This window comes from Arachis hypogaea, chromosome 9 (genome assembly GCF_003086295.3).
Source record: "Arachis hypogaea cultivar Tifrunner chromosome 9, arahy.Tifrunner.gnm2.J5K5, whole genome shotgun sequence".
Classification (NCBI taxonomy): Eukaryota; Viridiplantae; Streptophyta; class Magnoliopsida; order Fabales; family Fabaceae; genus Arachis; species Arachis hypogaea.
The window spans coordinates 102,049,383-102,061,670 of record NC_092044.1 but is presented as its reverse complement, the minus strand read 5'-3'; the positions used below and the strand labels follow the sequence as shown (position 1 = coordinate 102,061,670).

Below are 12,288 nucleotides of genomic sequence, written 5' to 3'. Positions count from 1 at the left end.
TTGTGCCTATTGCATTTGCGATAGTCGAGGGCGAGACAACAGACGAATGGGAGTTTTTCCTAACTAATTTGCGGAGATATGTTGTTACCATTGATGATGTGGGTATTATTTCTAATCGTCATACCTCCATCGACGCTACAATAGCTCGCAGTAACGGTGCATAGTCACCACCAAGGGTGTGGCACATGTACTGCATCAGGCACATCGGGTCCAACTTCTTAAGGAGGTTCAAGACTCCATATTTGCATAAACTTGTGGTGAACACAGGTATTTCAATTCGCTGTTATGGTTCTATTCATAGTAAATTTGTGGCATCTGCTTATGATTAAATGATTTGTTCAGCAGGCTATTCTAGGACGGAGCAGGAGTACAACAAAAACTACCAAAGGCTTAAAGAGCGGGGTGAGGCATATACTCAATGGTGTGATGATATCGGTGTTGAGAGATGGGTGTTGGCATTCGATGGTGGTCATCGTTGGGGACATATGACGACAAATTTGGTAGAGTACATAAATTCTATACTGAAGGGTGCACGCACCCTTCCTGTGACTGCCATTGTCCGGTCAACTTTCTATCGGCTGAATAAATTGTTCACTTGAAAGAGTACTGAGGCTCATGAGCGTCTCCGCAACGGATTCACGTATTCAGAATTTGCAACGAAGAGAGTTGAAGAAAGCTTTCGACGTGCAAGAAACATTGTGGTCAACCGGTTCGACAGGCGCAACGAGATGTTTGAAGTTTGCGAAATGCAAGATGGTACCGTTTTCACTGTTAACCTTGTGCAACGACACTGGGACTGTGGCCATTGCCAAGTCGAGCGACTCCCATATTGCCACGTGCTTGCATGTTGCGCCAACTAGCGTCTTGATTGGCAAGTATACGTGCACGACGTGTACAAGATGTCTGAAATTTACAAGGTGTACAGAGGCGAGTTTGTTACGATGGGTGACCCATCTACGTGGGATAGATACAAAGGAGCGAAGGTGATCGCCAACTGGACATTGAGGCGCACGACAAAAGGAAGACCAAAGTCAACCCGCTACTTGAATGAGATGGATTTGCGGGATATGCATGGTCCTCGCCAGTGCGCTATATGTGGATGCGAGGGACATAGCCGTAGCCTATATCCTCAGCGCGCAGGTCCAAGCTCCGCTGGAGGTCATTAGTGGTTAAGCTTTTCAATGTAACTTTGTTATGACGTACTTCACAATTATACGTTACTTTTTTTGTAACCTCGTCATTTACTTTAACCTAGTTAACAATTTATAATAAATAAAGTTTTTAACCTCATATGTAACTTTTTAATAAATAAACATTTCGTTCCAAATAGAGTTATACAAGAACAAAGCTAAATATGTCATAATAATAATACGGGAGTTGCTGCTGAGGGCCAGCTGGTTCTTCCTGTTGCTGTTGTGGTTCATCAGCACCAACCTCTTTACCTACAACTCTATCCGACAGTCGCAGGTGCATCCCATACTGCTGTGTGTATCACTCGTAGTACACTGGGAGAGGATGAAAGTCAATAATCTCCTCTCCTAACTACAATGTGTTATAGTGGTCAAATCTCCATATGTTAACCCATTGACTGTAAATCTCTCTCCAGTCATGGTTCTGTGCTCCTGTCAACCGCTTGAAATGATCACGATCAAGGTCGAACGTCGGGCCGGGTGGAAGCTGTTGCATCCCGAACTGTCGTCTAACTTGGTCTGTCAGGTTCCATTCTATGCATTCAAATGACACTAGCGGCGACTGGGTGAAGCACATAACCATCTGGGCAGCGAGGACATCCAGAACCTCCACTCCCATATACGGCCGCCATATAAACTGCACATTAGTTACCTAGAGGCCGATTAAAAAAATTATTCTTCTGAATCAAAACATTGGACATTAATGGTTACAACTTACATCGTCAACTCCCATGTCGTCGAGTCCTCGGCTAAACTGTGCAGTAGGCCGCCGTATATATCTTGTATGTCGGCGCCAATGACTCCACCTAACAAAAAATAGAATAACAATATTAATAAGAATAAGGGTTAAGTATTTTTTTTCGTCCCTAAGGTCTGAGGTCAAAATCAAAATCGTTTCTAACCTTTTTTGTTATTAAAAGCATCACTAACGTTACAAAACGTTATAAATCGTCCTTTTGCCCATAAAATAAGATTTTTCGGACAATTTTGCACTTAAACAAAAATTAAAATAAAAAAATGCTCCTCCATTATCACCACTATCCCCTGCATTATCAGTCCTCACTACTACCACCACCACACCATTCTTCATCCATTCATGAATCTAAACCCATCACAACACCAACAACAGCAACTTCAACTTAGTTAGAGAAAAAAAACTTGGCAGCAACAACTCAATTAAACTAAAAATTAAGCTAAAAAACTTGACAAAATAATATCATATAATAATTAAGCTAAAAATTCACTATATATTCATCAACCAATTTGTAATAAAATACGCAGATCCAACATCATAGAAAGAATTGCACACCACTTAGAACGAACAAACACTAAGACAGTAATTAGATCCAAGACTTCCAAATAAACAAGCCTTAGATCTTGAACTTGTAACAAATAATAATGTTGATGAACACAAAGGGGAAATCAAACAAAACTAACACAGAATTAACAACAACAATATACTCAAATTCAAAAATTCATCAACAATAACAGCAATCCTTCAAAATTCAAGATAGAAAATTCCAAATTCTAATCCTTCAAACTCAAGAGAGAGAACGCAGAAAAGAGAGAAGACAGAAGAGAGAAAAAAGAGAGAAGAGGGAAACTCAGAGAAGAGGCATGATGTTGCTGCCGTCCGTCGCCGTCGCGGTTGAAGGAAAGAGGAGGAAGAAGCCACGGCACGGAAGCTACTGTCGTCGCCGTCACGCATCGCCGTTGCAGCTATGGCTGAGGAGAGGATAGATCGAGCGAGGAGGAAGAGCAGAGCCCCTCACCACCAAAAGCTCGACGACGGTGATGGAGCCCAACGCCGACAGAGCAGCTCTCTGCCGTCACTCTTCCTTGCCGTCACCACCTCCTTCTTCCTTTCCTTTCTTCTCCCTCTGTTCCTCTCTTCTCTCATTCTCTCTCTCATCTCCTCGTTTTGTCTCTCTCTCTTTAGTCACGACACAATGGCGACAGCAACGGCAGCGGCTGCACTCTTCCCCGCCGTCACCTCTCTTTTCTTCCTTTCCTTTTCTTTCTTCTTCCCCTCTGTTTCTCTCTTCTTTCATTTGTCTTTTATTTTTTTTTCTATTTTAGGTAGGGATAAGGGGTGGGATGGGGGTAACTGGTGGGGTGGGGTGGGTGATTTTTTTTAATATTTTTTATTTTTATTTAAAGGGTAAAATTGTCCAAAAAATTATTTATAAACAAAAGGATGATTTTAATAACAAGAAAAAGGTCGAGGACAAATTTTATTTTCACCCTAAACCTTAGGGACGAAAAAAGTACTTAACCCTAAGAAGAAGAAGAAGAAGAACAACAACAACAACGATAAAAGCCAATACCGTCGTGCGAGCGGAATACCAACATCGCCGAGCTGATCGCAGGGTATAGGTGCCAAAGGCGGCATACGCTCCCACATCCAAACAAAAAGCAGTATCAGTAGGTCATTCATCTCTTTGCAATTGTATCGTGATGCACGACACAACGATCTGTATAAGTGTGCCAGACTGGCTCCCCCCCAACTGTATGATGAAATCCGGTGAAAATCTTGAAGTAACGGTAGAAACTTCGAGTTCAATGAAGTGGTCGACTTATTCGAAAATACAACTGTTCCGAGCACCCAGAAAATGTGTGCCCGGACGTACCGCTCAACAGACTCCTGAGTATCACACGGCTCGATGTCTTTGCACCGCCGGAACCATGCAATATTAACCTTCTCCAACACGTGATCTTGTGGACCGGACTCCCGACTAAAACACGCAATGCAGTTCTCCACCAAAAACTGGTGACTGCTGTCTGATCTACCCGTAACGGCCTCTCCATTAATCGGGAGACCAAGAATATAGCTCACATCTTTCAACGTCACCGTTACTTCACTGACCGGAAAATGAAATGTGTGAGTGGTGGACGAAATTGTGATAAAAGAATTTCAGGCACTGTTAGAGAAGCTCACAACTCCGTTCAACTAACCAGCAAGTGTACTGGGTCGTCCAAGTAATAAACCTTACGTGAGTAAGGGTCGATCCCACAGAGATTGTTGGTATGAAGCAAGCTATGGTCACCTTGTAAATCTCAGTTAGGCAGATTAAATTGGTTTATGGGTTTTCGAAAATAGAAATAAGAAAATAAATAATAAAAGGGATAGAATACTCATGCAGATTCATTGGTGGGAATTTCAGATAAGCGAATGGAGATACTATATGGCTCAAGGACGCCTGCTCTCCCACTGCTTCGACTCAATCCTTCTTACTCCTTTCCATGGCAAGCTGTATGTAGGGCATCACCGTTGTCAATGGCTACATCCCATCCTCTCAGTGAAAACGTTCCTATGCTCTGTCACAGCACGGCTAATCATCTGTCGGTTCTCAATCAGGTTGGAGTAGAATCCCTTGATTCTTTTGCGCTTGTCATCACGCCCAGCCTTCAGGAGTTTGAAGCTCGTCACAGTCATTCAATCACAGAGTCCTACTTAGAATACCACAGACAAGGTTTAGACCTTCCGGATCCTCATGAATGCCGCCATCTATCTAGCTTATACCACGAAGATTCTGTTGGGGAATCTAAGAGATACACATTCAAGCTCTGTTGCATGTAGAACGGAAGTGGTTGTCAATCACGTGCGTTCATAAGTGAGAATGATAATGAGGGTTACTTATCATCACATTCATCATGTTCTTGGGTACGAATGAATATCTTGGAATAAGAATAATAGGGATTTGAATAAAAGACAATAGACTTGCATTAATACTTGAGGTACAGCAGAGCTCCACACCCTTAATCTATGGTGTGCAGAAACTCCACCGTTGAAAATACATAAGTGAAAGTTTAGGCATGGCCGAATGGCCAGCCCTCTCCATGATCAAGTGACCGAATGATCAAGAGATTAAACTGTCAAAAGATATCTAATACAATAGATAAATGTTCTATTTATAATAAACTAGCTCCTATGGTTTACATGAGTAAGTAATTGATGCATAAATCCACTTCCGGGGCCCACTTAGTGTATGCTTGGGCTGAGCTTGATTAATCCACGAGCTGAGGCTTCTCTTGGAGTTGAACTCCGAGTTATGACGTGTTTTGGGCGTTCAACTCCGGATCATGACGTTTTTCTGGCGTTTAACTCTAGACAGCAGCATGTACTTGGCGTTCAACGCCAAGTTACGTCGTCAATCTTCGAATAAAGTATGGACTATTATATATTGCTGGAAAGCTCTGGATGTCTACTTTCCAACGCCGTTAAGAGTGCGCCATTTGGAGTTCTGTAGCTCCAGAAAATCCATTTCGAGTGCAGGGAGGTCAGATTCCAACAGCATCAGCAGTCCTTTTGTCAGCCTTCTTCAGAGTTTTGCTCAAGTCCCTCAATTTCAGCCAGAATTTACCTGAAATCACAGAAAAACACACAAACTCATAGTAAAGTCCAGAAATGTGAATTTAACATAAAAACTAATGAAAACATCCCTAAAAGTAGCTCAAACTTACTAAAAACTATATAAAAACAATGCCAAAAAGCGTATAAATTATCCGCTCATCACAACACCAAACTTAAATTGTTGCTTGTCCCCAAGCAACTGAAAATCAAATAGGATAAAAGAAGAGAATATACTATAAATTCCAGAATATCAATGAATATTAATTTAATTAGATGAGCGGGACTTGTAGCTTTTTGCTTCTGAATAGTTTTGGCATCTCACTTTTTCCTTTGAAGTTCAGAGTGATTGGCGTCTCTGGGAACTCAGAATTTTGGATAGTGTTATTGACTTTCCTAGTTAAGCATGTTGATTCTTGAACACAGCTACTTATGAGTCTTGGCCGTGGCCCTAAGCACTTTGTTTTCCAGTATTACCACCGGATACATCAATGCCACAGACACATAACTGGGTGAACCTTTTCAGATTGTGACTCAACTTTGCTAGAGTCCCCAGTTAGTGGTGTCCAGAGCTCTTAAGCACACTCTTTTGCCTTGGATCACGACTTTAACCACTTAGTCTCAAGCTTTTCACTTGGACCTTCATGACACAAGCACATGGTTAGGGACAGCTTGATTTAGCCGCTTAGGCCTGGATTTTATTTCCTTGGGCCCTCCTATCCATTGATGCTCAAAGCCTTGGATCCTTTTTACCCTTGCCTTTTGGTTTTAAGGGCTATTGGCTTTTTCTACTGCTCCTTCTTTTTCTTTCTATTTTTTTTCGCCACTTTTTTTTTTCGCAAGCTTCCTTTTTCACTGCTTTTTCTTGCTTCAAGAATCAATTTCATGATTTTTCAGATCATCAATAACATTTCTCTTTGTTCATCATTCTTTCAAGAGCCAACAATTTTAACACTCATAAACAACAAGATCAAAAATATGCACTGTTCAAGCATTCATTCAGAAAACAAAAAGTATTGCCACCACATCAATATAATTAAATTAAATTCAAGGATAAATTCGAAATTCATGTACTTCTTGTTCTTTTGAATTAAAACATTTTTCATTTAAGAGAGGTGAGGGATTAATGGATTTTATTCATAGCTTTAAGGCATGGTTACATATTAATGATCATGAAATGAATACACAAAACATAAATAAACACAATACTAAAAACCGAAAACAGAAAGAAATAAAGAACAAGGAATGAATCCACCTCTAGTGGCGTCTTCTTCTTGAAGGACCAATGATGTTCTTAAGCTCTTCTATGTCCCTTCCTTGCCTTTGTTGCTCCTCCCTCATTGCTTTTTGATCTTCTCTTATTTCTTGGAGAATGATGGAGTGCTCATGATGTTCTACCCTTAATTGTTCCACATTATGGCTCAAATCTTCTAAGGAGGTATTGAGTTGCTCCCAATAGTTGTTGGGAGGGAAGTGCATTCCTTGAGGCATCTCAGGAATTTGTTGGTTATGAGCTTCCTCATGCACTTCTTGAGGGCCATGAGGAGCTTCTCTTGCTTGCTCCATCCTTTTCTTGGTGATGGGCTTGTCTTCTTCAATGGGGGTATCTCCTTCTATGATGACTCCAGCTGAGTAGCACAGATGGCAAATAAGGTGAGGGAAGGCTAGCCGTGCCATGGGTGAGGACTTGTCGGCTATTTTGTAGAGTTCATTGGAGATGACCTCATGAACTTCCACTTCTTCTCCAATCATGATGCTGTGGATCATGATGGCCCGATCCACAGTAACTTCAGATCGGTTGCTAGTAGGAATGATAGAGCGTTGAATGAACTCCAACCATCCTCTAGCCACAAGCTTGAGATCCAGTCTTCTTAGTTGAACTGGCTTGCCTTTGGAGTCTATTCTCCACTGAGCTCCTTCCACACATATGTCCACTAGGACTTGGTCCAACCTTTGATTAAAGTTGGCCCTTCTAGTGTAGGGGCGTTCATCTTCTTGCATCATGGGCAAGTGAAATGCCAACCTCACATTTTCCGGACTAAAATCTAAGTATTTCCCCCGAACCATTGTGAGATAGTTCTTTGGATTCGGGTTCATACTTTGATCATGGTTCCTAGTGATCCATGCATTGGCATAGAACTCTTGAACCATCAATATTCCGACTTGTTGCATGGGGTTAGTTAGGACTTCCCAACCTCTTCTTTGGATTTCATGTTGGATTTCCGGATACTCATTCTTTTTGAGCTTGAAAGGGACCTCGGGGATCACCTTCTTCTTTGCCACAACATCATAGAAGTGGTCTTGATGGCTCTTGGAGATGAATCTTTCCATCTCCCATGACTCGGAGGTGGAAGCTTTTGTCTTCCCTTTCCCTTTTCTAGAGGATACTCCGGCCTTAGGTGCCATTGATGGTAATGGAAAAACAAAAAGCTTATGCTTTTACCACACCAAACTTAAAATTTTGCTCGCCCTCGAGCAAGAAAGAAAAGAAGAGTAGAAGAAGAAGAAGAGAAGATGGGAGAAAGGGGAAGAAGTAGGTTCGGCTATGTGGGAGAAGAAGGGGTTGTGTTGTGTGAAAATGAAGTAGAATGGAAGGGTATTTATAGGGATAGGGGAGGGTGGGTGTTCGGCCATTTTGGGTGGGAATGGGTGGGAAATTTAATTTGAATTGTATGAAGGTAGGTGGGGTTTATGGGGAAGAGTGGATTGAGGTGATTGGTGAAGGTTTTTTTGGGAAGTGTGATATGGGAAAGGGTGAAATGAGATTTGGATTAGGAGAGTGTGATTAGGATTGAAAGAAAAGGTGGGAATAGGGTAGGTGGGGATCCTGTGGGGTCCACAGATCCTGGGGTGAAAAGAAATACCATTCCTTCACCATATAGGCATGTAAATTGCCTTCGTCCATCATTCTGGCGTTTAAACGCCCATTGGTGCACGTTCTGGGCGTTCAACGCCCATGTAATGCATGTTTCTGGCGTTGAACGCCAGTTTCATGCTTGTTGCTGGCGTTTAACGCCAGCTTGTCTCCTCCAGGCACATTCCTGGCGTTCAGCGCCAGGATGTTGCTTGTTTCTGGCGTTTAGCGCTAGAATGGTGCTCTGTTCTGGCGTTGAACGCCAGCCAGATGCATCTTACTGGCGTTGAACGCCAGTCTGCGCTACCTCCAGGGTGAAAAAATTTTTTCTTCTGTTTTTGACTCTGTTTTTAATTTTTTTTTATTTTTTCGTGACTCCTCATGATCATGTACCTAATAAAACACAAAATAACAATAGAACAAAATAAAATAAAAATTAGATAAATAAAATTGGGTTGCCTCCCAACAAGCGCTTCTTTAATGTCAATAGTTTGACAGTGGCTCTCATGGAGCCACAAGGTGATCAGGTCAATGTTAGTGTAGTCCCAACACCAAACTTAGAGTTTGGATATGGGGTTTGAACACCAAACTTAGAGTTTGGTTGTGGCCTCACAACACCAAACTTAGAGTTTGACTGTGTTGGCTCTTCTTGACTCTGAACTGAGAGAAGCTCTTCCTGCTTACTCTCTTTTGTCATAGAGGGATGGCCATGTGCCTTAAACACAAGGTAGTCCCCATTCAATTGAAGGACGAATTCTCCTCTGTTGACATCTATCACAGCTTCTGCTGTGGCTAGGAAAGGTCTTCCTAGGATGATGCAATCATCCTCTTCCTTCCTAGTGTCTAAGATTATAAAATCAGCAGGGATGTAAAGGCCTTCAACCTTTACTAGTACGTCCTCCACTATTCCATAAGCCTGTCTCACTGACTTGTCTGCCAATTGTAATGAGAACAAGGCAGGTTGTACCTCAATGATCCCCAGCTTCTCCATTACAGAGAGTGGCATAAGATTTATCCCTGACCCTAGATCACATAGAGCTTTTTCAAAGCTCATGGTGCCAATGGTACAAGGTATTAAGAACTTGCCAGGATCTTGTTTCTTTTGAGGTAGAGTTCTCTGAATCCAAGTATCCAGTTCACTAATGAACAAGGGAGGTTCACTTTCCCAAGTCTCATTACCAAACAGCTTGGCATTCAGCTTCATGATAGCTCCTAAATATTGAGCAACTTGCTCTCCAGTCACATCTTCATCCTCTTCAGAGGAAGAATAGTCTTCAGAGCTCATGAATGGCAGAAGGAGATTTAATGGAATCTCTATGGTCTCTAGATGAGCCTCAGATTCCTCTGGATCCTTAATAGGAAACTCCTTCTTGCTTGAAGGATGTCCCAGGAGGTCTTCCTCACTAGGATTTTCGTCCTCCTCCTCCCTAGTGCATTCGGCCACTTTGATCAAATCAATGGCCTTGCACTCTCCTTTTGGATTCTCTTCTGTATTGCTTGGGAGAATACTGGGAGGAGTTCCAATGACTTTCTTACTCAGCTGGCCCACTTGTGCCTCCAGATTTCTAATGGAGGATCTTGTTTCATTCATGAAACTGAAAGTGGCCTTTGACAGATCAGAGACAATATTGGCTAAATTAGAAGTGTTTTGTTCTGAATTCTCTGTCTGTTGCTGAGAAGATGATGGATATGGCTTACTATTGCTCAGCCTATTGCTTCCACCATTGTTAAAGCCGTGTTGAGGCTTCTGTTGATCCTTCCAGGAGAAATTTGGATGATTTCTCCATGATGGGTTATAGGTGTTTCCATATGGTTCACCCATGTAATTAACCTCTGCCATGGCAGGGTTCTCAGGATCATAAGCTTCTTCAGAAGCTACCTCTCTAGTACTGTTGGATGCATGTTGCAATCCATTCAGATTTTGAGAGATTATGTTGACCTGTTGAGTCAACATTTTGTTCTGAGCCAATATGGCATTCAGAGCATCAATTTCAAGAACTCCTTTCTTCTGAGGTATCCCATTATTCACGGAATTCCTCTCAGAGGTATACATGAACTGGTTGTTTGCAACCATATCAATGAGTTCTTGAGCCTCTTCAGGCATTTTCTTCAGGTGAATAGATCCACCTGCAGAATGGTCCAATGACATTTTCGAAAATTCAGAGAGACCATAATAGAATATATCTAATAGGGTCCATTCTGAAAACATGTCAGATGGACATCTTTTGGTCAACTGCTTGTATCTTTCCCAAGCTTCATAGAGGGATTCACCATCTTTTTGTTTGAAGGTTTGAACATCCACTCTCAGCTTGCTCAGCTTTTGAGGAGGAAAGAATTTATCCAAGAAGGCAGTGACAAGCTTATCCCAGGAGTCCAGGCTATCCTTAGGTTGTGAATCCAACCATATTCTAGCTCTGTCTCTTACAGCAAAAGGGAAAAGCATGAGTCTGTAGACTTCAGGATCAACTCCATTCGTCTTTACAGTCTCACAGATCTGCAAGAACTCAGTTAAAAACTGATAAGGATCTTCAGATGGAAGTCCATAAAACTTGCAGTTTTGTTGCATTAATGCAACTAGTTGAGGCTTAAGCTCAAAGTTATTGGCTCCAATGGCAGGAATAGAGATGCTTCTTCCATCAAACTTGGACGTCGGCTTTGTGAAGTAACCAAGCATTCTCCTTGCATTATTATTATTATTTTCGGCTGCCATGTCCTTCTCTTGTTCGAAAATTTCTGAAAGGTTGTTTCTGGATTGTTGTAATTTAGCTTCTCTTAATTTTCTCTTCAGAGTCCTTTCAGGTTCTGGATCAATTTCAACAAGAGTGCCTTTTTCCCTATTTCTGCTCATATGAAAGAGAAGGAAACAAGAAAAGAAAGAGGAATCCTCTATGTCACAGTATAGAGATTCCCTTATGTTAGTAGAAGAAGAAAGGGGTTAGAAGAATGGAGATGGGGATTCGGATTTTTGGATGAAGAGAGGTGAAGAGAAGTGTTAGTAATTAAATAATTAAATAGAAGAAGAAAAGAGAAGGAAGATTTCGAAAATAATTTTTTGAAAAAGAGGTTAGTAATTTTCGAAAATCAAAGACAAAATATAATTAAAATTAAAATTTAAAACAAAAAGAATTTTTGAAAAAGAGAGGGAGAATTTTCGAAAATTATAGAGGAAAAAGTAGTTAGGTGGTTTTGAAAAAGATAAGAAACAAACAAAAAGTTAGTTAGTTGATTGAAAAAGATTTGAAATCAAATTTTGAAAAAGATAAGAGGATAAGAAGTTAGATAAGATATTTTGAAATCAAATTTTGAAAAAGATAAAATTTTTGAAAAAGATAAGATAAAAGATAAAAAGATAAGATAAAAATTTTAATAAAAAGATATTTTGAAAAAGATTTAATTTTTTTAAAAAGACTCAACTAACAAGAAACTACAAGATAAGATTCTAGAACTTAAAGATTGAACCTTTCTTAACAAGAAAGTAACAAACTTCAAATTTTTGAACCAATCACATTAATTGTTAGCTAATTTTCGAAAATTTGATATAAAGATAAGAAAAAGATTTTGAAAAGATAAGATTTTTAAAATTGAAATTTTGACTTGACTTGTAAGAAACAACTAATTTTAAAAATTTTTGACCAAGTCAACCCAAAATTTCGAAAATTTGGAGGAAAATAAGGAAAAGATATTTTTTTGATTTTTTGAATTTTTAATTATGAAAGAGAAAAACAACAAAAATATTCAATGCATGAAATTTTTAGATAAAAACAATGAATGCATGCAAGAATGCTATGAATGTCAAGATGAACACCAAGAACACTTTGAAGATCATGATGAACATCAAGAACATAATTTTGAAAAATTTTTAATGCAAAGAAAACATGCAAGACACCAAACTT

At 40.3% G+C, this 12,288-nt stretch overlaps 1 non-coding gene across 1 annotated transcript; it reads left to right on the top strand.

Moving 5' to 3' along the window:
- Window positions 1-10,602: 10,602 nt before the first annotated feature.
- Window positions 10,603-10,706, top strand: LOC112714178 (small nucleolar RNA R71). Its single transcript, XR_003159133.1, has one exon. It is a non-coding gene; the product is annotated as a small nucleolar RNA R71 (small nucleolar RNA).
- Window positions 10,707-12,288: the final 1,582 nt, after the last annotated feature.